We start from the raw sequence: 24,401 nt of genomic DNA on the forward strand, positions 1-24,401 counted from the left end.
TTAAAGGACTACTTTACCACAACGGCCTGTGAGTATGCAAATTTAGCAGACTATATTTCAGTACTTAAAGAACTCTCCGTGTTTAGTTTTCAACCAAGCTTCTCGTATAATTCTCTTAGGTTTCTGAGGCAGGCAATTTGCGCAAACATCAGGAGTTTCGTTTCAAAATAACCAAGCTACAGCAAGAAAATCTGTTTTATGTTGTGGTAAGGCAACCTTCCAGCCCGTAACCCCCTTAAAAGTGTGTCCAAATGACATGAGTGTCAGTTGTACACAAGCTCCTTGCAATACAGGCCCAGACCAACCCACACACACAATGAAACATTATTCTCAGGTTGAATTAGACTCAAAGTACCTGTCAATAAATCAACATATAAGACACAGCTTGAACTTTTTATTCTCATGTTCAAACTGGTGTTTCTATGGTCTGCATCCTGTCCTATATCCTAGATATTCCTGTTCTGTTGTCAGCATGGTTCTTCTGTCTGTGTCAGGTTCTTTTATAGCCCCCCCCCACACACCCACACACACCTCCCAGTCCCCCCGCCCTGTCCCTCTCCAGCTGCTCTGTCACCCATGTCGCCGAGGGGACAAGGAGAACGTGGCGTTTCCCCTGGATCAAAAATTTACGAGCAATTAAAAGGTTGGCGATATGGAGCATCCATCAGCCGGTGCCTCTGCCAGGGTGGGTGAAGGGGCTGCAGTAAACCACACGCTATATACTTTTATATCTGTTTTCTCTCCAAAGAGGGAACGTTATGGCAAAATGATGTTTTTACGGTCCACAGTTCGGCAGGGATGGAGAAATCTTTCATGAAACGCTGGCTTGGAGGTCACAGCCCGAGGGAGGGAGGGAAGACAGAGAGGGGTGTTTTGCGGTGTGCTGTGTTGTGTGTGTTTTGTATTGATGTGTATGCCTGGTTATAAGATACAAAACAAGGAGGATCTTAGTGTGTGTGTAAGAGATTTGTACCATCCTATGGTCCATTAGTTACTATGGGAAGAGTGACCTGATTACCCTGTAGTTGTTTAAGAGGACACAATTCAAACGTGATCCTCTTCATTCAAAGACACACACACACTCACACAAATGCACGCATTAGCATACAACACAAATGCACACACACACACACACACACACACACACACACACACACAGAAAATGCACGCACACACGTAAACACACACACGCACATAAAAATGCACACACAAACAAATGCACACACATGGACACACACATGGACACACACAAAGATACATTACCACTAATACACAAAAATGCACACCAACTCTCATGCATCACCACATTCTCTCTCTATTTCCGTCTCTCACTTTCTCTGGCTGTATGCGACAGGCCTAGACTCATTTGCATCCTTAATTGCATTGTAATGTACTTTTAATTTGAAAACGGAGGCAATTAATTATTTTGATATGGAACAAAATGCCGCAAATGTAAACATTCTAATAGTTCTCCATGAGCGGAGCATCATTTTTCAAAAAGGGGGATTGGAATCTTCTCATTTTTTTCTTTCTTTTTTTATATTTTTAATACCATTTCGCTTCTCATTCTCCTTGATATTCACTTTGTCTTTGTAGGGACGGCACCATTTCTTTGATCTTTTCTCTCAATTATTTTCCATCCAATCTTCCACGGTGTAATTACAATAGTTTTACCTTTTCTTTCCAGAGATGAAAGGAAATGAAGCCTGTTTGGACGTGCAGTGCTTTGGACTATATCTTCCCCAAGTGCTGACACACCCCGACTTGCTATTTCTGGGTCAGACACTTCAAGTGAAGATACTAACCAGAGATACATTTTTCCACTGTCAACTACATGATCAATAGGTGTCAGTGTTCAAAGGAATACAAAGCTGCATGAGGGGGTGCCAGAGCAGCTTCATTTGTATGGACCTGGGCTTGCACTGACACTGTTACTCTGTCAACATGATAAACCCATTTCACAATGAAACAGGATGGATCCATGTTATTTTTTGCTCTTTTTCTCCAGCTCCATCACTCTCTCTATTTCTTCCCCCTCCCTTCTTCCAATCTCTGCCCCCTTCTCTCTCCTTCTGCCTCGCTCACTCTGCGCCTCCTTTTCCGCTTCCTCTCTCTCGCTCGCTTTCTCTCTCTTGCTCCAGAGGGGGCAGGCAACTCACTGACATCCCAGCAGGCCTAGCAACAGACAATAAATGATGAGTGACAAGCCTTTAGACCAATAAAAGCGCTGCCATATTTCATGCACAATAAATCTGATTGCAGATTGCGCTGGCGTGTGGCGGCTGACATGTTTATTGTCGCCGTGGCGATGGGAGCTGGGGGTCGGTCTACGACATCAGTGTTTCTAAAGCTCCGTAGTCTATATGGAGGTCACGCAGATGGAATTCTGGGTATACACTCGCCCCCCTTTCTCCTCTACATCAACCTCCTGTGAAACAACTATTCTATCGCAGCCCTAGAAGCCATGTAGTTGCTCCTATCACAACAGCCATCTGTCCTCAATACAGTACACACATGTCCCCAATGAAACCTTTAGCCTACCTTGTTAAACTAAACCACAAACTACGCGTACACCACTCGTACACAACACATACACATATATCATGCACAGAAATACACCTCCCGACACAGCTATAACTCAGCTATAACCCCGACAACCGTTCCTGAAAAGTAAACCGATCCTCAGAGAACCAGAGGGAAAAACCTATCCCAGATCCCACTCCCTACCCAACGGACTTCCTTACACCTGAACCTCTTTGCGAATACTCCTACAGTTGCCATCTTTAATGTGTCGTGTGAATTTGTGGTGTTGTTTCTGCTTTGTGAACCATGTTTTTCAATCAGCTTTCATATACTTTACCTTCGTAGAATAAAACTGTTCTTGACCTGAAGAGAAACATGTTTACGAGAACGAGGCAATAGCCAGCATCATCACACTCTCCCCTAATTTCTACTGCAACACGATATCTCCTCTTAGCCTAATCTAAAGATATGTTGTATTTTATCCCCATCTCCTAACAACTGTACCCATGTTAAGTGACCCTAAACCCATGCACTGCTCCGGCGGTCTTTATCCCCGCAATGAACCATTAGTTGTAATTACTGAGAACAGAGCAACAATGTGATCAGGGCATTACCCGTCCTCAGCCACATCACCCAAATTGATGTATTTCAACAACAACTGCATTGTGATGTGATGAATCATTATAATCTAATGAATCTATTCTTCTCAGAGAAACAGGCGGGTTATAATCTGTTTTACTACATGTCGCCGAGAGAGAGAGAGAGAGCGAGAGGAGGATTAGACCAAAAGAAAGAGAGAGGAAGGAAGGAGAGAGAGAAAGAAACACAGAATCGAGGCGGAGACAAAAAAGACAGATAGAAGGAAAGATAAAGTACAGAGATGACGGGAGAGAGTGACTGAGATAAGAACAGAGGTGAGAAGGGGGAGAGAGTGACTGAGATAAGAACAGAGGGGAGAAGGGGGAGAGAGTGACTGAGATAAGAACAGAGGGGAGAAGGGGGAGAGAGTGACTGAGATAAGAACAGAGGGGAGAAGGGGGAGAGAGTGACTGAGATAAGAACAGAGGGTAGAAGGGGGAGAGAGTGACTGAGATAAGAACAGAGGGGAGAAGGGGGAGAGAGTGACTGAGATAAGAACAGAGGGGAGAAGGGGGAGAGAGTGACTGAGATAAGAACAGAGGGGAGAAGGGGGAGAGAGTGACTGAGATAAGAACAGAGGGGAGAAGGGGGAGAGAGATTTCGAGAGAGAGAGAGAGAGAGAGATGAGGAGAGAGAGCAAAAATACTCTAGACTGATTGCTGCAATGACATTGCCCGGCTGACATTGTAAAGGCGTTGTAAAGGCGTTGTAAAAGCATTTATATGACATCTGTAGGGAGCCTGCCGCTTAAAGCCTCACTCATTTTTAAAAAAAATTTTTAAACTAGGCAGGTCAGTTCTTATTTTCAACGACGGCCTAGGAACAGTGGGTTAACTGCCTTGTTCAGGGGAAGAACGACAGATTTTTGACCTTGTCAGCTCGGGGATTCAATCTTGCAACCTTTCGGTTACTGGCCCAACGCTCTAACCACTAAGGCTACCTGCCGCCCCACATTAGGAGAGAGGGCTTTCATTTTCCTGAGCCCTGCTCGGTGCAGTAAATCACAGCATCTATACAAGCTCAGACACACCCGTCAGACACATGAATGGTGACACTAACAACGCTACTTCTGCCCTGACAAAATAATTTATTCCCAAGTCATAAACGGGTGTCTGTTTTACAATGTGGGTGTAATATCAGTAGCATTGTGTAGTATCTGAGGTATATATATATATATATATATATATGTATATATATATGTTGTCTGTAGTGTAGGATGTGTTGTGTAGGGTACAGGTGTTGTCTGTGGGACTGTTTGGCTGTAGCATGTGTGTTTTCCATAGGTGTGTGGTGTATGTAACATGTGTCCCTAGTTCGTATGTGTGTGTGTGTTTCTGTGTGTATGTGTGTGCATGCGTCAAATCATGTTCATGATATGTCAATGCGCTGTTTGTAGGCTTGGGGGTAATGTGTTGGGGGTAATGTGTTACAAAAGTAACATGTTACGTAATCAGATTACTTGTATGAGTAACGGAGTAAAGTAGCGTTCTTTTTTAATATTGGGTAATATTGTTACAGTTACTTTGTCAACTAATGCATGCGTTACTTTCAGAATCCTATCTCTACTGGGCGCGTTTCCATGATCCGATCTCAACTTAATTTAGTTCTCGCAAGCGAGCGGAGAAAGGCTGTTTGGAGAAATGTCATGACAGCTACCTCCATGAAAACGTCTAGAGGATAAACCTTTGCTCTTTGCCATTGATTGCTTCTGTGATAGTGGCAAGTGTGTCATCTATACAGCTCTATGGGTCCATGTTCGTGCGCTCTATAACCAGAACTGGAGGCTCTAGAGAAAGACTTTGACTGAAAAGATAGTAAATCTGTACAGATCTTTGGCTTACAGCATATATGGATAATTAAGCAGCACTTTCAGAGTAGCACAGGAAAGCAGTGCCACAGATGAAAAGATCAACCAGTTATCAAACCTGAGTTAGTAAGTAGCTCGCCTTACTCCCCCCCCGATAATCAAACAAACTATCAGGAAAGTAACACAAAGTAATATAGCGCATTAATTTCCACACAAAGTAATATTGTTAAGTAACACGTTACTTTTGTTAAACGCAATGAGTAATATGTAATACATTACTTTCCCCAAGTAACTAATCCCAACACTGGCTACAGTGCAGTATATGTGGAATACATGATGTGTGTGGTGTGTTTACACCGTGTGTGTAACTAATATCTGTCGTGGATGTGGTACCCTGCTCCGTTGACACTCCATCCTGGCTCTTTGGGGTCGGGGACCTTGGCTGTCATGGCGATCAGATGCTGCACATCCCTCCATGTCAAGTCAGGACTGGGAAGATAAAGACGAATATCATCAAATACATGAACGTACAATTTGTGTATTTGTACACTGCATCAAACCACAGCAATAAGCATCCATTCCTTTGTAATACTCCTGATATTCCCTTATGATGAAATCTAGAGGGAGTTGAACATACACAAAAACACACGTAGGCTATACACGATTTGGTATGAAACACATGTATATTTGGCTTAGCATAGAAAGGGGACACACACATGAATAAGTGCACATGATTTGGGCCTGCCATTGTGTCCATTACTGCATGTCCTCTACAAGTAAAATAATATGTTTAAGTCATTTCAAGCTTAATAAATTTGTCGAAAACTATGAATTCAACAAAGTATATTGGAGACGTTAACAAAGGGGCTGGCGGACAGAATGAATGGAGGATACTTTTAATCCCGAGCAGGGTATTCTAATACAGCAGACTCAAGTGTCATGTCACGCAATATACTAATGGAATCCAATTAAGACCTTTAAACTGCACAGAGAGCTGGAGGAAATGAGCTCCGTTTTCTCTAACAAAAGACCAAAGGGTCGTCAAGGAGAGCCCTTCTCAGGATATAAAAAAACATAAAGGAAATTGGGTTTTCTCCCTTTATCCACTCATTATTGCTGGCTAAGAAAATAGACTTGAACGGAACGTAAAAACCGCGTTGACCACCCATTTCCAACATAAAGTTGTCGGGCTAAGTAGCACCGGTGTCGGCTTCGACAGCCAGAAGAGAAGCTGTCCTGTTTTGCTACGCAAAAGCGCAACAAAGATTGATTCAAGGTAGTTAATGCGGTTGTGGCCACGCCGTGTCAAGCTCACATACTGTGACACGTTGATGTCCTTTACATAACGCGATCAGCTTGTAGCTAAACTGTACTATGTCCAACTACAACGTCCCAGTGTTTTTCGGGTTTTAAAATAGCGGCTTAATAAACAAGTCCCATTTTAGACAAGAAGCATGCGTTTCAATTGTGGAACGAGGTTCTACCGTGGCTCAATACAACTGTCATTTTACATGTGTATGTATGTATGTCCTTTAGCAGACACTCTTCTCCAGAGCGACTTACAGTGAAAATAAAACCTAATATAACTCAAACGGAAAGCATTTGCATTTTTGCGCAGTCCAGGCAGTGCTGAGAGGGATAGTCATATGACAATCCCAAGGCCATGGTTAACATAAGAACATCCGTAATGCGTCACCCATTTGTGGTGCTGGAAGACGTCATCTATGGGCAGGAAATATAATTTCAGTCTCATATAGGGGGGAAATGCTTTCAAAAAGCTTTCCTTTACAATAGACAACAAAACAAACAAAAAACTGGCAACCGGCAAGTGCAACGGCGATACACCATAGGAGTAATACCACTAATAATAGAAAATATCCCATTTTTTTTTATTTTTTTAAAGGAGAGCACAGCACAATCAATTATTTTAAGCTTTGATTTCAAAGGGATCCAGAGTGGGGAGCTGGGCTTTGTACTTTTGAACTGTTGCTCACAGTGTGTGTGTGTGTGTGTGTGTGTGTATGTTCTGTAGTAAATATAGGCAGTGCTGTGGCGTGATTCGGTTAGCGTGCACCCCCTCCACCCCCCACCCCTCCGGTGAAATCAGAGAAGCCCCCCCCCCCCCCCCCCCCCCCATAAAGCCAACTAAATTACATTTGCTTTGCTAAATCAAAGCCTGTATGGTATTCCAAGCTGCTCTCTCTGGGACAAATTACTTCAAACGGCCTCCTTTGTATCATAACAGAATAAAAAAATCAGCCCAATCAGCGCCTCTCCAAAACCCTCGACTCGGGAATTAATTATTGAACCCTGGCGCGGGTTTCTCTGTCTCTTAGCACACAGTGACACAGATCTATTTATTTGGAAAAGGGCATTTTGCTCTTAAAAACACACTATTGGCTGGGAACCTGATTTAATTTCTCTCTGTCTATTTGTGGGTCTGTTTTCTCTCTCTCGCTCCCTCTTTCTTTCTCTTTCTCTCTCTCCCTCTTTCTTTCTCCCTCTCTCTCTCTTTCCTTCTCTCTGTTTTGGCACCACATCTCTGTTTTCCCCCTACAGGCATGAGCAGGGTTTGGGACACAGCAGAAACAGCCTCAGAAAGCTCAGAGTACCTCCTGGCATTTTACCCAAGACAGCCAGAGACAGAACTACTAAATATGCCCCAAAACCCCCCATAGCAGCCACCCTCTGTCCACTTGCCAAGCCCCACAGACCCTCCCAAACCCTGGGCAGACGTCTGAGTGAGCGAACACACAACTGTTTACAAATCCCCAGTTAATAGGATCACCCCTCATTGACTTGACTGCTCTGATGCGTCTGATGTAATATATTAGCTGTATGATAGTCAGTGTGCTGGACAGATCAATAACCCTGGCCTTCTTATTACTCCACTGTGTACTGTTACTCCTCTTTACTGCTGCTGGTTAGGAATAGCATGCATGTTTAACGGTGTAGGGTGTGCGTGCGTGCATCTCTCTGTGTGTGTGTGTGTGTGTGTGTGTGTGCGCGCGTGCGTGGTGAGTGTGTGCAGGCCTGCGCGCGTGTGTGTTTACGTGTGTGTCTGTGTGTGCATGTGTGCATGCTGGCGAGTATAGGAGCTGTGAGTGTTTGATATCTGTAAGAGCTATTTCCAAACGAATGTTCTGTGTTTATTTTTTGCCCGCTAATAGGGGAAGATGTTTCGTGTGAATCTGTGTGTGCATGCTGGAGTATATTGCTGGTGCTCTGTATACTTGTGCGTATGCATATGTGTGTGTGTTTGTTCTGAGTGAGTGTGTGTGTATATGTTTTCGAGTGTGTCTCTAGCTAGTAGGTATAACTGTGTTTCCAATTAAGTTGAACCACAGGCCGGATCAATGCGGCCCCTCTGTGTGTAGGAATGAGCAGCCCTGGGCCCTCGGAGCATGCCCACGAATAATTTATCACACACACAGGGTCTGGGCAGGGGGAGAGTGGGGAGGATGGGGTGGGGAGGGGGAGAAGGGGGGAGAGCCACAAGGACGGAGTGTCCAGCCTACAGGGGGAGGCTATGCAGAAAGAGAGAGAGAGAGAGAGAGAGAGAGAGAGAGAGAGAGAGAGAGAGAGAGAGGAAGAGAGAGAGAGAGAAAAAGAGAGCAAGAGAGGGATTGAGCGAGGACGAGAGAGATAGGAAGAGAGAGCGAGAGAGGGACAAGGTCAGGACCCACAGGAATAAAATTGTCCCTGTTAAATCATTTACATGAAGACAGAGCAAATCAACAATAAACTATTTATTTCTTCACTGGGGAGTCTACAGGGAGGAAAAGAGTGGAAGGGAAAAATTAAAACTAGGGTAAGTACAGAGGTTAAGGGAAAGAAAGGGATAAAAGTGCTGATATATATAGACTTACGCAAAGCACACATACAATAAATACAGTGATCAATATTTCCTATTTTGAGCAATGACTGAGGGGTATATCTGTGTGATAAGTGTGATGCTTTTCACTCAGAAGGATATGATCCGTTAGAACACGGCACTCTAGCCTGGACTTGACTATCTCATTTTAGGAAGCAAACATATATTCAGCAAGGGTACACATCGCATTAGGATCTTCTGAAGAAGCACATCAGACATTACAGGAAAGAGAGAGAAGAGAGAGTCAGAGAGAGAGGTGAAAAAGAGAGAGAGAGGGGGGGGGGGGGAGAGGAAAGAGAGAGAGAGGAAAGAGAGAGAGGAAAGAGAGAGAGGAAAGAGAGAGAGAGTGAGACTACATACAGTCACTTACACACATCAACACACAGTCCGACACACATCCACACACTCATTAACTACACAAATCAGCACTGCACTGGTTGTATTTAAAGGAGATCACAGGCATGCAGTTATTGGACGAGGCCTAATTGATAAAACCATTAGTAACACTTGTGCAGATAACAGATAGGGAGAATCCTAGTCTGCGCACAGTCATTCCAAATGGGCTCACTTAGGCTTAAAGTACGCCACATTAAAAGATTATGGCCAAACGTGGAGAGTTCCTATGACTCTGGCTCCCATTTCTGGGAGGATTAATAGGGGCAAAACGAAGACAGAGCAGGGAGAGCAGAGCAGAGATGATGAAGATCCTGTCTTTTAGTGTGTTTCTGAGGTTGTGGGTGAGGTCCAGGGACCGTTGCATGTAAGGCCCTGATAATACGCAAACCACACATAATACCCCAATCATCAGTTTGTGTCTCAGGGAGTGTTTGAGTTGAGACCAATTAGAGGGTGCTGTCCCCAATGAGAACCGTAGCTGATTACACACTACATCAACCCCTATTGAGCACCCTGCTATCCTGCTCTCAGTGGCTCAGACAGATAGACAGACAGGTGAAGATGGACAACGCAGAGCGGAAGAGAGGAGACAGAAGGTGGGAACAGAGGGAAAGAAAAAAAAGAAACAGGGTTGGAACAGACAGAGGAAGGGGGAGAAAGAACGAGAGGGTGAAAAAGTGGGGTGGAGGTGGAGAGGTGGAGAGAGAACGAGAGAGAGGTAGAGAGAGAGAACTGTCAGTTCACTTACACAGGTCTGTGATTGGAGCAAATTAAAAGATCATTTGTTTGCGCTCATGTGTCTGAATACGGGACCTTTCCCAGAGCGGGGCTGGCTGACCCCTGGCTGAGCACTGGCCACCGGGGTTAATGAGGAATCATCTCTCACACACCATCTTCCATTAATAACCTGACCACAGAGTCACACCACATACTCACACACAGACAGAGTGACGGGAGATGCTTTAGTCTCGCCACTGGCCAAGCCATCATTGTAAATAGGAACTGGTTCTCAACTGACTTGTCTGGTTAAATACAGTTATAATAGAATACAGTAAATGTAAGGGTAGAGCGTGGGGTTGTCATTGGTGATGGGAGACTAGAGCGGTACAGACAGACTCTAAGAGTGTCGGGAGCGGGTAAAAGAGAGGGATGATTGTCGGGAGCGGGTAAAAGAGAGGGATGATTGTCGGGAGCGGGTAAAAGAGAGGGATGATTGTCGGGAGCGGGTAAAAGAAAGGGATGATTGTCGGGAGCGGGTAAAAGAAAGGGATGATTGTCGGGAGCGGGTAAAAGAGAGGGATGATTGTCGGGAGCGGGTAAAAGAGAGGGGTGATTGTTGGGAGCGGGTAAAAGAGAGGGATGATTGTCGGGAGCGGGTAAAAGAGAGGGGTGATTGTCGGGAGCGGGTAAACAGAGGGATGATTGTCGGGAGCGGGTAAAAGAGAGGGATGATTGTCGGGAGCGGGTAAAAGAGAGGGATGATTGTCGGGAGCGGGTAAAAGAGAAGGGTGATTGTCGGGAGCGGGTAAAAGAGAGGGGTGATTGTCGGGAGCTCGTAAAAGAGAGGGATGATTGTCGGGAGCGGGTAAAAGAGAGGGGTGATTGTCGGGAGCGGGTAAAAGAGAGGGATGATAAAAGGTGGACTGAAGATGGAGGGAATGAACAGAGGTTTAGAGAATTAGTGACGAGGCAAAGTAGGCAAAATGGTGTTGAGAATGTTAAAAGATTGGTACAGACGTACAGAATATTAAAAAGCTGTAAAACTGATGAAAGGATGGAATGAAGTATGTGATATTTACATAGAGGGACTAAAGTAAAACTGGAAAAGAAATTTGGAGTCAACACATTGAACCAGGTGAAAAGGGTTGGAGAGTAGACAGAGATAATTATTTTCATTGTTTTTTTTGTCCCCTTTTTTTGGACTGTTTGTGAAGTTGTGGGTGTTATGACAGTACTAATGTGTGTGTGTGTGTGTGTGTGTGTGTGTGTGTCAGTGCATGTGCTCTGCTCAGCTCAGCTCCATTAAGACGTGAGGGAAATATCAGCCCTGGGATGTGATATATAGAATAGGCTGTGTGGTGCAGGTCATACAAGCCCTTAACCAGTAATGTCTTGGGAGTGCAACTCCCCCAGGGGACCTCCGGTCCATTTTATAGCCAAGCGGGCGAGACTGGGCCGGCGTGGCATGACAGGTGGAGCGGTAAAGCCCTGCCCCAGGCTCATCAATAACACTGAGGAACGGCAGCAGGCAGACGCCACGGACAGCTACAAAGTTACAGAGTTACAATCACGACTAGGGCCCAAGTCCACACACCAACGCAGTGCAGAAAGAGTGAGAGAGAGAGAGAGAGAGAGCGAGCGAGAGAGAGAGAGAGAGATCAGGAAATTAGGAAATACACTATATATATATATATACACAAAGTATATGGACACCCCTTCAAATTGATGGATTTGGCTATTTCAGCCACACCCATTGCTGACAGCTGTATAAAATCAAGCACACAGCCATGCAATCTCCATAGACAAACATTGGCAGTAGAATGGCGTTACTGAAGAGCTCTGTGACTTTCAATGTGGCACCATCATCGGATGCCACCTTTCCAACAAGTCAGTTCATCAAATTTCTGCCTTGCTAGACCTGCCCCGGTCAACTGTAAGTGATGTTATTGTGAAGTGGAAACATCTAGGAGCAACAACGGCTCAGCCGCAAAGTGGTAGGCCATACAAGCTCACAGAATGGGACAGCTGAGTGCTGAAGCACCTAGCACGCACAAATCGTCTGTCTGCTGTTGCAACACTCAATACCGAGTTCAAACTGCCTCTGAAAGCAACGTCAGCACAATGGGTTTCCATGGCCGATCCTCTGCACACAAGCCTAAGATCACCATGCGCAATGACAAGATTCGGCTGGAGTGGTGTAAAGCTTGTCGCCATTGGACTCTGTGGAAGCAGTGGAAAAGCACAGAATGATGAATCAAGCTTTACCACCACGCACTCCGACGGACAAATCTGGGTTTGGCGGATGCCAGGAGAACGCTACCTGCCCGAATGCATAGTGCTAACTATACAGTTTGGTGGAGGAGGAATAATGGTCTGGGGCTGTTTTTCATGGTTCGGGCTAGCCCCCTTAGTGTCAGTGAAGGAAAATCTTAAAGCTACAGCATACAATGACATTCTAGACAATCCTGTGCTTCCAACTTTGTGGCAATAGTTGGGGAAGGCCCTTTCCTGTTACAGCATGACAATGCCCCCGTGCACAAAGTGAGGTCCATACAGAAATGGTGTGGAAGAATTTGACTGGCCTGCACAGATCCCTGACTCAACCCCACCAAACACTTTTGGGATGAACTGTGAGCCAGGCCTAACCCTCCAGAGTACAGGCCTCGGTGTAACGTTCATTCCTTTGACGATAAACGCAAATCCGACCGTCACCCCAGGTGAGTCAAAACCGCAACTCGTCAGTAAAGAGCACTTTTCGCCAGTCCTGTTTCGTCCAGCAACTGTGGGTTTGTGCCCATAGGCGACGTTGTTGCCATTGATGTCTGGTGAGGACCTGCCTTACAACAGGTCAACAAGCCCTCAGTCCAGCCTCTCTCAACCTATTGCGGACAGTCTGAGCACTGATGGAGGGATTGTGCGTTCCTGGTGTAACTCGGGCAGTTGTTGTTACCATCCTGTACCTGTCCGGCGGGTGTGATGTTTGGGTGTACCGATCCTGTGCAGGTGTTGTTACACGTGGTCTGCCACTGCGAGGACTATTAGCTGTCCGTCCTGTCTCCCTGTAGTGCTGTCTAAGGCATCTCACAGTACAGACATTGCAATTTATTGCCCTGGCCACATCTGCAGTCCTCATGCCTCCTTGCAGCATGCCTAAGGCACGTTCACCCAGATGAGCAGGGACCCTGGGCATCTTTCTTTTGGTGTTTTTCAGAGTCAGTAGAACGGCCTCTATAGTGTCCTACATTTTCATAACTGTGACCTCAATTACCTACCGTCTGTAAGCTGGAACATATTCATTTCATTTCAGTTGCAACTTAACAAATATAGTGGTGTACACACACAACAACAATAATAATGTTCCGTGTGCAGGGTATACTCTTAGAAAAAAAAGGTGCACTCAAAAACCTAAAAGGGTTAGGAGAACCATTTGGAGAACCCTTTCGGTTCCAGGTAGAACCCCTTTGGGTTCCATGTAAAACCCCTTTTGGTTTCCATGTAAAAACCCCACAAATGTGTTTACATCCCTGTTAGTGAGCATTTCTCCTTTGCCAAGATAATCCATCCACCTGACAGTTGTGTCATATCGGGAAGCTGATTAAACAGGGACTATTTCTCTCTCATTCACTCACTCTCACATATATACACACCCAATGCTCCTCCAAACCTGAGGGGTATCCTACGAAAGCAGCTTTGAGGAGTTAGCGAGGTAACTCGGAGTTCAACTCGGGATAACGAGTCATACGAAAGTGGCTCACCTTTGAGCTAGGTACATTTTTATGGCGACGAAGCCTTCAGAACTAACCTGCTCCGGGGCAGGCTAACACACGGCTACTCCACTTACCCTGAATTGAATGGCTGAGCCACAAGTTGAGGACCAATGAAACCATAGTCCCTCCCTCTTGCAAAGACTATGTCATCATCCCATTCATTTGAGGAAGACGACTGAATAAATATTTGATTATTTCAACTTTTTTTTTTGTGTCTGTTAAAATATATCGCCTTATACATTTAGCAATGACAGAATGCATTTTAAACTTCACACACAGTAAAACTTTTGTATGGCTTAATAAAATGATGCTATCGACATCAGTGGGGAAAACGGTGCTTGTGGTTGTGCATTGATAAGCACACCAAAATAGGCATTAACGATAAATAATCAAATAAAGACTGCACTTTTAAAAGCCTATTTCACAACATAGCCTGCTGAATTTGCACAATAACTTTCCTTTCATTTAGATTTTGGCACAAAGATAAGTGTGGCACTGACTGACACATGACTGATGTTTCAGCATTGTCTCAATGAAGAGTTGAGCATTCCACTAGCCATGTGCAACATGCACACGCAGTTACAAGCCTGCTACAGTTAGTGGCAGGCGGACAAGCAATATCCATCGTCGTTGTACAGGATGAAGCCTGAGCTGAAATGTGACGCTAATTGAAGCCGGTTAGCTTTAGAAAACCCTGAGTAAATCTAGCTTGCTTCGCCGGAAACACCTCTGACCATCAATGTGGTGACTGACTGAATGCCTCAGGGGAGTAGACTGGAAGAAGCAATAGTCACAGTCACAGCCAGTGGTAGGTGTTACTGGGTAATATTCGACTGTTAGTCTATATCCATGGAGCTGAGCAGGGCATACAGACATGTTTCTTTCCTGGCCTTCGACTTTGTCACACCTGAACTGAGTGCGCATCAACACCTCTCTTCCTTCTCTCGTTCACTCTTTTTCTCTGCCGCTTCAGCCGCGGTGCTACGCCTCACCTCCAATTAACACTTGCGATTGTGTGTGTGTGTGTGTGTGTGTGTGTGTGTGTGTGTGCATCCACACATATCTGCCAGCGCAGGTCAACTGTGAGGCCGCTATAAATATCACAGCAGTTAACAGGCTGCTAACAGGAGCTAAAGAGCAGGGCTGCACTCACTCTCACACAGTGTCGAATAGATACACACGCACACGCACGCACGCATGCACGCACACACACACACACACACACACACACACACAGACACAGACACACACACACATATACACACAGCATCAAATAGATATACACGCATGCAAGCATGCGCACACACACCCACACACAGAGAGACTTACTAGGGGAAGTGTGTTTCCCAAACTGGCTCCAGTTAGAGTGACAGCCATAACGGCAGGGCAGGGCTCACCTAAAAAGGCGGGCTTGCCCGTGTGAGTGACAGCCCCAACGGCAATGCTGTAGACTCTGTTGATATAGCCGTCTGCTCCACAGTGATCGTTCACCAACCCACCATTACCAGACGCCCACACAAAGATGCTGCCTACCTCGCCCCTGTATTAAGGTGAAAGAGAGAGGAGAGGGGAGTTGGTGGAAGGATCAAATATAATAGAATGGAATAGAATAGAATTACATTGAATAGAGAAAAGTGAGTATGCATGTGTGCATGAGTTTGTGTGTGTGGACGTGCATGTGCATGTACAGAATGGGTGTGTGTATACTTACGTGCCTGCATGTACTTTGCCTGTGTGTGTGTGTGTGTGTGTGTGTGTGTGTGTGTGTTAACCTTACCTTGCCCAGCCTCAGTGCTTTCTGTGTGAGAGTCCCCGGCCATTTCCTGTCCGTCGTCCCGCGGGCCTCAGCAGCACACGTACACATCAATGAAGTCGTTGTTGAAGGTCAGAGATGTGGCCTCCACGGAGTCCGTCACTGTGCTGTCCAGAAGATCGATACCTGGCCGGGTCAAAGGTCAGAGGTCATGTTGCAGAGGGAAGAGGTCAGGGGTAACAGTTCATTCCAAGGATTATTTATTACTGCTCATTAATTATGATGCCGATCCAGCTCTGTGAATTGGTTTGAACAGCTGTTGGCTGTTAGCGTTATAGAGTGACACTAGAATCAAAACAATGATTTTCAGAGGATATTCTTATTCAAATGTCCCAATACATTTTCTTGTTGACGCATACTTACTCTCTGGACTGTACGACTGTATTATATTAGTCATCCTCACTAAAAAACGAATTACAGCACATCAAACCGAAAATGAGATGTTAAATTAGGTCTGTATGGCTCAATAACACACACACTAATTAGATTGATTTCTCTCATCACCACTTGTGTAAACTCTAATTCACAAATACAGCTGAACATCAACACCTAAACTGGCTGCAATAGACATATTGATTACTGGGCTTTATGGAAGAAATGCACTGCAAATTCATTGTTCTGTTGTGGATACGCCCGTGGTCCCTTTGTCATCATTATCAAGCCTCAGCACTGTGATTCACTTTAACTAGGTCTGCCTCCCAAAAACCACCCTATTCCCTATTTTTTTTTGTTGGTGCACTGCTTTTGACCACGGCCCATCAAAAGTAGTACGCTATATAGGAAATGGGGAGCAATTTGGGACTCATACATTATCTCTCCAGCTGATGTCTCAACCAATCACTGGCATTGCATTACCCTGTTGTCATTGCCTTTTATTGAGCCATTTCCATTACATTTGATGTGTGATTGTCCTCATAGTATGTTATCACTGCCGTGCTACATATCATATAATTTGTCTGGCAATACAAACACGGCTCTTCTCTTCTTCACGGACACACTGTTACTGTGTTGTTCATTGTCACCTCGCCTAGCGTCTCCTATACAGTCTGATTGAACCCTATTCTTTATGTTGTCATTAAGGCACGGCTTAAATGATATATTTCATTTGCTGTAATATTATTTTCGATTTCCGAATGGCATACTGTAAGGCGACGATATCGCGTCTCACAGACAATGGACATTTGTCACAGTACCGCGCAATCATATTACACGTGCATATTATAATAGACGCATATTTGAATCTTCGCATACAATCACTTCTGCCGGTATTTTATTTTGATAGATCACATTGGCATTGGACATGGGCTGTGTTGTACTCCCCACCGATCCTGGCGTTGAAAGCCATGCCCACGCCACAGTAAGAGCTGTTGGCCTCCATGGCCACTTCCCCTCCACACCTGGTGCCATGACTGGTGACAGATGAGAGCATTATGTCACGCACATACACACACACACACACACACGTACACACAGAAACGCGCACGCGCTCTCTCGCGCACAACAAAAACGACTGCATCTCTACACAAATGCAGACAAATAACCCATTCCAAAAATGAGGAAAACAAAACTAAAAAGGAAAGACGACTGCAAATAGTGAGAGATGACAGAGGCACAGGTAGAACGAGAGAGGGGGGTGAAAAGAGTGAGACGAATGTAGAGATTAAGAAGTGCGTTACCCGTTCTCCTCGTCTCTGAGTGGCATGGGGTCACGGGAAAGGCCGTGTGAGCCACGCAGGTCAAAACTGACCATGGCCTCCTGAGAGAGACACACCATAGTGTAATGTCAGGGAACAACATGGAGAGCATGTAGCCTGATCCCAGATCTGTTTTTGCTGTATAGCCAACTCTTATGGTTGTTAGGATCTGGCATCAGAATAGGGAGGACGTGGAAATGACATGACACAGGAAATAATAAAATGGCATTTCTGGAAGCATATTGATGTGTCATGATAATCCTCTATGTATTGTTCTGCTCTCTCCTTCTGTACGAGGACAAGCTGTTCACTGTGAGGGGAGGAGATGACAGGCTACACCGCAGAAGAGTGATGTGTGTCTATCGAGTCAAATATGATCAAGGGGGTGCACTCGAGGAGACAGGAGTCAGAGTACAATCCCATGTAGCTCTGCTTCAATCTCTCTCTCAGGCTGTACATGAGTGCCAAACTACATGTTGGCCTGTTGGCTTTGATCTGAACTGTGGCTCTTGGATTCTAAATGATAGAAAGCAGTAGTAGCCAGTAAATTGTCTGGCACTCAGTCCACCACAGTGGCTCTACTCTTGGTGTGTTGGTTTAGGGTGAAGTTGCCATTTCCCCCACCATTGGTTAAGGTTGGGATTCGAGGAGGGGAAGCTGATCCTAGATCTGTGTCTAGGTTGAATCTTCACCTGAAGCAGTTAGCATTCGCTTCACTATAGCTTCATCGATTTGACATGGGTGTTTATCTATCTACTGTACAGCATTATCTACTGTGTATACAGTACATGTTGAACTCATTAATGGTGTAATGGCCCATTAGGACAGATGACATAGATGGTCACTTCAAAAATAAATTGATCAAGTTTACTCACAAAGTTTCGATTCTGATCCAGGTTTGTATGATCCACACCTAAAGGGGAGGCAGGAAATGAAATATCAGTGTTTGTACATAAAAGTTACAAATGAGGGATACAGGAACTAAAAGGAAGCATGATTTAACACGTGATGAGTCTGGATGTTCCTCTATTCTCCCTTCTTCGAACCTGAAGGGATTTTAAAAAAAATGTAAGCGGTTGGGCTGGGAGAGAGAAGAAAAGACAAGGAGAGGACAGAGAAGATGGATAACACCTTGCCCTCTGTATCTCACTCTCATTTTATCCCTTCTACCTGCATTCCTCCTTCCACCCTATTCTCCCTTTCAACTTTAGCTCTGATCTAGCTCCTATGGAAATACAAATATGGGTTCTCTCCCTAGCCCCTCTCTCTCTCTCTCTCTCTCTCTCTCTCTCTCTCTCACTCTCTCTCTCTCCCTAGCCCCTCTCTCTCTCCCTCTCTCTCTCTCTCTCTGTCTCTGTCTCTGTCTTTCTCTCTCTCTGTCTCTGTCTCTCTCTCTGTCTGTCTCTCTCTTTCTCTCTCTCTCGCGCGCTCGCTGTCTCTCTCTCTCCCTCTCTCTCTCTGTCTCTCTCTATCTCTCTCTCTCTCTCCTTTTCTTTCTCATGTGGAACAGGCTCTTAACTTGGTCCTTTTTCTGCTCTCTCACCCGATTTCTCCCTCTTTTCCTCCTCCCTCCATCTCCCCTCCCTCTCTCCTCCTGTGGCTGAGCCCCTGAGGACTCTAGCTACACTTTCTCCATCTGTCTCTCTAGCTCTCCCTCCCTCCTCCCTCTCATCCCCATCTCTCCATCTCTCTTCCCCTCTTTCTCTTCTCTCCTCCTGTTGCAGGGCCCCTGTGGACTCTCTCACAGACAGGCGAATGGAGGCCCCAGGAGGGCTCAGCCCGCTCTGCCACACACACACACGCACAAACACGCTCACACACACAGGACCCGCCAGCCCTTTGTCCCACGCAGGCTGTGCCGCCAGGTTGCCATGACTACCCGCCGTTGGACGAGGCGGCCTGATTGTGTTCATCTGTGGCGGGTTAGACCCCGGGTGAGTGCAAGCACGCCACGCCTGGCCCGCTCTGCACAACCTCCATCTCACTACTCTCTCTCTCTCTCTGTCTCTCTGTCTCTGTGTGTGTGTGTGTGTAAATCTTAGCCTCCCACTAAATATCTATATTTTCTCTCTGTCCTCCTGCTGCATCCTCCTTTCCTTTCTCCTCTCCCCCTGGTCTTTTCGTCCATTCTCCATTCTTGTCCTTCTTTTATTTCCTCTCCTAGCCCAAACAACCAGCTTAATAGATCATGGAGCCCCCAAAAAAATCGACCCATTGTCATTTACATATATTAACGGTGAACTCCAAAACCCTACAGCACATCTACCTGTAGCAGAGGGAATGCATCCCGTATAAATTCTGGGCCCGTCTGGGCCCGTTCTCTGCGGTGTAGTGAATTACCACCAGGCTGCAGGTGGTAAAGGAGCTCGCCTTATTGACAAAGTTCAGCGAGCAGCGTTTCTGTTCATGCGTCCAAGTGTGTGTGTGTGTGTGTGTGCCCACGCGTGTGTCTGAGCCATCTTCACACTACTCACGTCACCGCTAAAAAGGTGACACGCACCGCTCACTGCTGCGGGGATGTCATCAGGCATTAGCGTCAAGCCACCAAGGGAGGGGACACGGAAGGGCACAGAGGACAAAACCCACAGCCTCGTCCCGACTGAGGAGGCCCCCGTGGGCGGCCGGTGACAACAGTAACGATGATGGGATGTGGTGTGGTGGTAATCATCCTGATAATAGCCATGTCTAACAGGGCAGCCCTCTGCCAGCCTAATGAAGATCTCAGCAGCCACAGTGGAAATTAGCCGTCCAACACTGGCTGTAACAGGAGTGATGTGTGGATTGTGTGTGTCGGTGTGTTTTAGGATGGGGGGGGGTGGACTATGGGGAGGGGCGGCTGTGTGTGTGTGTTTGTGTGCGTGCGTGTTTCAGTGTGTGTGCGGTATCTAACGCTGCCTGTCACGAAGAGCTATTGTAACATCCTAAAATGGAGTTTGAGAAAAGGTGGGTCAAAGTACAAACGCACCACACACACAGACACCCACATATCTCGCATGCATATTCAAGTGCATCCAGGTATACAGAGTCAGAGAGCAGACAGTCATGTCTCAGCTAGACGGAACACTGTAGGTGGTAAAGCAAATGTAAAAACATACAGTGAATACAAATGCCTTGAACCTGAGTGACCCAGTCTGAAGCTTGCGTGCCTGTGTGTGTGTGTGTGTGTGTGTGTGTGTGTGTGTGTGTGTGTGTGTGTGTGCGTGTGTGTGTGTGCGTGCAGCGGCAATACTCTGTCTCTTTGTGCCCTGTGTTCATTGTGGACCTCAGGGTCGGACACACACAAATCACACATATAGATGCGGCAGAGGCCATTTTGCGGGCAACAGTGAGCCGCGAGCAGCAGTGGCAATGAATACACTTCACTTCAGAGGAGACCAAACACACCTGGGTCTCACTTCCTGCTCTCAAATTTGCCTGATTTTCTAAAGGATTCAGGGTAAATAGGGCTAGCTAACCTTTCCCTTTCTTACAAACTTAACGTGGCCATATTGCATTGGCGGATTGTGGCGTTTGTTGTATGTGTATGAGGTGGAGGATGTAGACATCTGTAAACCGACGACTATGGCACTGAGGAGATATGGAAATGAAATTGTATTGATTTGAATAATGATCTGTGTCCAACACCCCAAGCTATTTCTGTCTGTGAGTCTATCTATCTACCCACTCACCTGTATTTAACCCGGTAGGTTACTATGTATATTTTACAACACAGACCTGGCCACGGAAGAGTGTCAACTTCGTCTGTGTCTAGTTCACGCAGTTTATCATTCTCAGTGTCTAAAGCTGGCTGTGTCTCACGTTGTCATATAATCCCACACTAATCCTGCTCTCGCCACACGCCTCTGAGAGAGTGTGTGTGTTAAAACGCAAGTGCATGTGTGTGCGGGCGAGGTGTGACGCTGTGGCGCTGGGTGAAGCTGGTGTTATCGTGGTGGCAGCGGTGGCGAGGGTGAGACTTCCTGCCCCCACACCTCCCTCTAATTAATCAGCGACGTCGTTAAGAGCGCCCGGGTGGACATGGAGACCTGCCCATAATTAGGGAGCTTTGTTCAGCGCTGGCTGTGAGGGGCTGTGGAGGGGCTGCAAAGGGGCGGGAGAGCAGAGCATGGCACTGTGTGTGTGTGTGTGTATGTGTGTGTGTGTGTGTGTGTGTGTGTGTGTGGAGGGAGGGAGGGAGAGCGAGAGAGAGAGAGAGAGGAAGAGCGTGGTGTGTGTGTGTGTGTGTGTGTGTGTGTGTGTGTGTGTGTGTGTGTGTGTGCGTGCGTGCGTGCGTGCGTGCGTGCGTGCGTGTGTGTGTGTGTGTGTGTGTATAAGTGAGGGTGAGTTGTAAAGTGGGACATTAGTATTCAGGAGGCTCAGAGCGCCCCTACCGTTTCCCTGCCTGCCTTCCCACAGACCCTCTCTCTCCCTGGACGCAGGAGGAGGCTGAGTGGGGTGGGCTAATGTGGCGGTGGGGAGGGATCGGCAGTACCTGATATCAACCATCCACAGCTTTATGTTTTCAACTAAGTGTCTGTCTTGGCAGCATCATTTGTCCTTCAAAAGTCCATATTTCAATGGCTTATAGTCGTATAATGACATACATAACTGCATAACTGACCCGTTTTATCTATGGCCAACAGTGACAGAGTGTTACAGGTCTGTATTGCACACCAATCTCAGCACACTGACATCATGTTCATATGTGGATGGATATAGGTGGATCACGTGCAGAAGATTTGCTAATGAACTCCCACTCTGTCTCTCCTCCATGACTGTATTTCTCTCTGTTTCTCTCCCTACCTATCTCTTTCTATCCCCTCCTCCCTTTTTCTCCCCCCACTCCCTCTCACCCCTGGTTCTGCGTCTCTCCCCCCTGTATCTTTCCCTTTCTCTCCTCCTCTCCCTGTATTTCTGCTCTGCTCTCTTGGTGTCTGATCACGGTGGATGAGTGATTATGTTATTAAGGCTAATGTCATGTTCTGGGACATTACAGTAATAACAACAACAGTGGTGAGACGCAACATAGCACACACTGCATCACACACATCACACCACCTCCCATCTTGGCTGGGTGTCTCTTACAAAACAAGCCCTTACTAAAGCAGCACTGTGATATCCTCTCCCAAACCACTGACCCCAGAGCAATTAAGGAACACCCCACTGGGCACAGACATCAGTTCAAATTCGACTATTGATTGACATTTGATTAAGTTGTCTAATGTGGATTCAAGGTGAAATCAAACCAACTTGGAGCCATGTCACTGGACTTTGGTTAAAAAATAAGACTTGACTCACAAAATGGGAGTCAATAATTTCCCCAATTGAATACAACATTGCCACATGGAAATATTTTGATAGCTTGTGCTGGAATGACACAAACACAATGACGTGAAAACAATAATGGATTGATTCAGACAGTTTATACCCAAGAAGGATACCACTTCAAAACTCAGCACCTCTACAATCAACTGATCCACTCACAATTGCATTACTCTCCCATCAACACAACCAAGCATTTCCACCCAGCAGCAATATGGACAGTTGTCTACAGTACATGCATATCTCCCCCACTGTTCAGTATAGCCTAGAGATCATCCCTGACTTCCATACTGAACACTGCAGCTCCCCGCTACTCGGGTCGCCGATGCCTCGACCGCCGCAGCTCCGCTCTCATTCGGCTAATTGTATTCATGGCGAACCGTGTTGACAAATTCATTTTGAAATCCATTAGTCTCGTGACGTTGTTTAAACGATGCGCCCATTACTGTCCGTTGCTGTAACACCCCTGATTCACATTCTAATACCCTTCTGATAAATCCGTTTATCTGCGACACATTCCACTTGCCGTTAAGAGAGGAAATTAGGGAATTATTAACTGTGGTGTTCTGTCTCGTATGTGTGTGAGAGAGAGAGAGGTAGTGGGAGGGTGAATACAGAAGAGGCAGACTAAGTGACTATAGAGCAGGTAGCAGGTAGGAGAAAAAAAAGAATGAAGGGATAGAGGGTTTGAATTAGTGAGAGCAGAGGAGGAGAGAAGGACAGAGAGTGAGGAGGGAGGGAAGAGGGGCAGAACAGATGAAGTGGCCTAAAATAAACCTCTTCTCCAAACTGCTCCTTCTTCTCATTACCTCCTGCTCGTCCTCCCCTTCCACCTTCTGCTCATCCTTCCTCTCCTCTTCCTCATCCTGACTCTTCTCTTCCTCATCCTTCCTCCCCTCTTCCTCATCCTTCCTTCCTCTCCTCTTCCTCCCCCTGCCTCTTCACTTCCTCCTCTCCGTGCTCCAAGTACAGTACACTGCCTGCTGGTGTGTATGGGGGTTGTGTGGTGTGTAGCCACATAGCCATGATTAGCAGCCTGTTTATGTTTCCCATCATAACTACAGGGCTTCAAGGGCACCAGCACTGGACACTCTGCTCCTAGAGAACATCTAATGGACACGTCCTGGTGTGCACCGCTGGTGCGCGTGTGCGCGCGCGTGTGTCGGGGGGTGTAATCATGCCTCGCTATGGAGCGGGCTCTTAATTAAGAGAGAGGGGGGGGGGGGGGGGCAGCTGGCAGGAGGTGTGAGGGCCAGGGAACATCTGCAGGAGGCCAGTACACCACACACACATGCACCACGCACACACATCCACACACAAACACGCACACGCAAACATATACACAGCCACTTGGCAACTCCCACCCAAGGGAACACACACGCTTCCCCCGCTACCATACCAGGGCACTGTCACCATGGCAACCCAGAACCAGCCATGTCACCCATCACTGAGAGAGGGGTGACAGAGAGCGAGAGAGAGAGAGGGGGGGGGGGGGAGAGAGAGCGAGAGAGAGAGAGAGAAGGAGAGGGGAGGCACTAAATGCTCTCCATATCACTAAACATCAGTATGCTCCTTTCAAAGCAAAAGACAGAAAGAGAGAGTGCAGAGGTATAAAAGAAGGATGCTGGAATTGCTGAGACATGAAGTACTGGATCTAAGGAGGTTATGGGTTCAAAGGCCTTCAGTAACATCCAGTACAGATCCCTCTGAAGTCAGGGTCTTATGTCTTAAATAAATCAAGAGGTACTGCTTCATCCACACCCATTGATTTCCATGATTACAGTCCATCATAATATGACACGGGTAAAGGGTTGACGCTACAGTACACACACACACAAACCGGCTGAAAATGGATAATATACATCTA

The 24,401-nt window shown here is 46.3% G+C and overlaps 1 long non-coding RNA gene across 2 annotated transcripts; it reads right to left on the minus strand.

Moving 5' to 3' along the window:
• Nucleotides 1-5,192: 5,192 nt before the first annotated feature.
• LOC110490051 lies at nucleotides 5,193-18,558 on the minus strand. 2 transcript variants are annotated; one of them, XR_005036801.1, is made up of 5 exons: nucleotides 18,109-18,558; nucleotides 17,216-17,295; nucleotides 15,504-15,665; nucleotides 15,124-15,266; nucleotides 5,193-5,458 (listed from the first exon to the last, which is right to left on the minus strand). It is a non-coding gene; the product is annotated as an uncharacterized LOC110490051 (long non-coding RNA). The 2 variants fall into 2 exon arrangements; XR_005036802.1 differs by having other exon boundaries at nucleotides 15,056-15,266.
• Nucleotides 18,559-24,401: the final 5,843 nt, after the last annotated feature.

This window comes from Oncorhynchus mykiss, chromosome 2 (assembly GCF_013265735.2).
Source record: "Oncorhynchus mykiss isolate Arlee chromosome 2, USDA_OmykA_1.1, whole genome shotgun sequence".
Lineage (NCBI taxonomy): Eukaryota > Metazoa > Chordata > Actinopteri > Salmoniformes > Salmonidae > Oncorhynchus > Oncorhynchus mykiss.